This window comes from Castor canadensis, chromosome X (genome assembly GCF_047511655.1).
Source record: "Castor canadensis chromosome X, mCasCan1.hap1v2, whole genome shotgun sequence".
NCBI lineage: Eukaryota > Metazoa > Chordata > Mammalia > Rodentia > Castoridae > Castor > Castor canadensis.
In genome coordinates, this window is record NC_133405.1 from 32,239,499 (window position 1) to 32,242,830 (window position 3,332).

A 3,332-nucleotide genomic window follows, 5' to 3' on the forward strand; every position below is an offset into this window, starting at 1 on the left:
TTTATTCAATAAAATAATAGCATAACATTTCCCAAATTTCCAGAAATAAATGAGGTACAGGAATCCTCCAGGAAACCAAACAGACATTACCAAAATAGAACCTCTGCATGGCATATTATAATTAAAATTATTAGCACAGAGAACAAGGATAGAATATTGAAGGCTGTAAGAGAGAAAAATTAAATAACCTATAAAGGTATACCCATCAAAATAATAGCAGATTCTCAACAGAAATATTAAAATCAAGAAGGGCATGGAGTGAGATATGTCATGCACTGAAAGAAAATAATTTCAGTCCTAGGATACTCTATTGAGCAAAGCTATCTTTCAAAATTGAAGGAAGAATACTCTTTCATGATAAACAGAAAGTAAAACAATACATGACTACTAAATCACCACTAAAGAAGATCCTTAAAGGAACACTACACACAGAAGTTAAAAACAAACATAGTCATGTAAGGATGGGAATTACTAAACCTCAAGAGAAGATCAGACAAGTAATCAAAACAGCATAGAATTAGTTACACACACACAAACCCTTACACAAGAAAATCAACTAAATGGCAGAAATCATCACATACTCCCAATACTAACACTGAATGTTAATGGACTCAATTCCTCCATCAAATGACACTAATTGGCAAACCGCACTACAAAAGACCTGACAATATGTTGTTTGTAAGAAGCTGACCTACAGACAGAAAGAAACATTGACTTAGAGTGAAGGTGTGGAAGAAGATTTATCAAGCTAATGTCCCCGAAAACAGGCAGGAGTAGCAATACTTATAACAGATAAAGTAGATTTCAAACCTAAATTAGTCAGAAGAGACAAAGAATGTCATTTCATACTAATAAAAGGAGCAATACAAGAGGAAATAACAATTATTAACTTATATGTGCCAATGTAGGTGCACCCAACATCATTAAACATACTCTACTGGACTTAAAAACACAGATAGACCCCAACACAGTTGTGGTGGGAGACTTTAGTAGTCCTCTATCACCAATAGATATGTCATCCAGACAAAAAAATCAATAAAGAAACTCTAGAATTGAGTGGTACCATAAATGTAATGGATCTGACAGACTTTTACAAAATATTCCATCCAGCAACAGCACAATATTTGTTCTTGGAACTTTCTCCAAAACAGGCCATATTTTAGTTCACAAAGAAAGTCTTAGGAAATATAAGAAAATTGAAATAACCCTTTGCAAACTGTCTGACCACAACACAATAAAACTAGAATTCAACAACAACAACAAAAAAAAAAACAGCAGAAAATTCTTAAACAATTGGAGATTGAACAACATGTTGTTCCATGATGAGTGGATCATTGAAGAAATAAGAGGAGAAATAAAAAAATTCCTGGAACTTAATGAGAATGAAAGAACAAGCTATCAAAACCTATGGGACAAATTAAAGGCTGTCTGAAAGGGAAAGTTTATAGCCATGAGTGCATATATTAAAAGGACAGAAAGAGCTCAAATAAATGATCTAATGCTGCTTCTCAAACTCCTAGAAAAACAAGAACAAACAAAACCAAAAACTAGCAGCAGAAGAAAAATAATAAAAATAAAGGGTGAAATCAATGAAATAGGGACCAAAAACCATACAAAGAAGCAATGAAAAAAAGCTGGTTCTTTGAAAAGATAAACAAGATAGACAAAATCCTGGCAAATCTGATTAAAACAAGGAGGGAAAAAGCCACAAATTAATACAATTACAAATGAAAAACAGGAGATAACAACAAGCACCAAGAAAATCCAGGGAATCACCAGAGGCTACTTAGAATACCCATATTCAAATAAATAAGAAAATCTTGAAAAAATGCACAAATTTCTAGATACATATGACCATTAGAAACTGAACCAAGAGGATATTGATCACCCAAACAGATTTGTAACATACAATAAAATTGAAGCAGCAATAGAGTCTCCCCAAAAAGACAAGACCAGAACTGGATGAATTCAGAAATGAATTCTACCAGACCTGTAAAGAAGAACTAATACCAACACTCCTCAAACTTATCCATGAAACAAAAAGGGAAGGAACACCTCCAAACTCATTCTGTGAAGCCAGTATTACACTTATCTCAAAAAGAGAGAATTACAGGCCAATCACTTGAATATAGACGCCAAAATCCTCAACAAAATATTGGCAAATCTAATTCAATAGTATATAAAAAAGATCATACACCATGATCAAGTCATTTTCATCCCAGGGAAGTAGGGATTCGGGGTTCAACATATGCAAATCATTAAATGTAATACAGCATATTAACAGAAGCAAGACAAAACCCACAAGATCATCTCAATAGATGCTAAAAAAGACTTCTATAAAATTCAGTATTCTTTCATGATAAAAGCTCTGATGAAACTAGGAATAAAAAGAATGCCCCTCAACATGATAAAGGCTATATATGACAAATGCATAACCAACCTCATTTTAGAAGGTGAAAAACTGAGAACATTCCCTCCCAAATCAGGAATAAAATAAGGGTGTCCACTCTCTTTACTCTTATTCAGCATAGTCTTGGAATTTGTAGCCAGAGCAATAAGAGAGGGAAAACAAACAAAAGGAAAACAAATTGGTAGTAGTCAAACTATCCCTAACTGATCTTATATCTAAAAGATTCAAAAAACTCCACCAAAAATCTCATAGACTCCATAAGTGGCTTCAACAAAGTTGTAGGATACAAAATCAATCTATAAAAATCAGTAGCCTTCTTTATATATCAGCAATGAACAGATTGAGGAAGAATATAGGAAACAATTTCATTTACAATATCCTCAAAAAAATAAAATACCTAGGAATAAACTTCACAAAGGATGTAAATAACCACCTACCAGGAAAACTACAAACTATTTTTTAAAATTTCTTTATTCATTTATTCACATGTGTATACATTGTTTGGGCCATTCTTCCACCCTGCTCTCCAACCCCTCCTTCTCCCCTCCACCCGCTCTTGCTTCCAGGCAGAACCTGTTCTGCCCTTATTGCAAATTTTGTTGAAGAGAAGACATAAGCAATAATAAGAAAGACAAAGCATTTTTGCTGGTTGAGATAAGGATAGCTACACAGAGAGATTACTAGCATTGCTTTCATGTACAAAAGTGTTACAACCTAAGTTGATTCATCTCTACCTGACCTTTTCACTAGTTCCTGATCCCCTTCCCATATTGACCTCTTTCACCTTAAGGTTTCTGTATTAGTTCCTCAGCAGTGGGAACATCAAATACTTTCATGTTTTGGGTTTCCTATCTATCCCCATAACTCCCTTCTGTGCTCTCACCTTGGCATGTGACCCAAATCCTACAACATTGCTGTATTT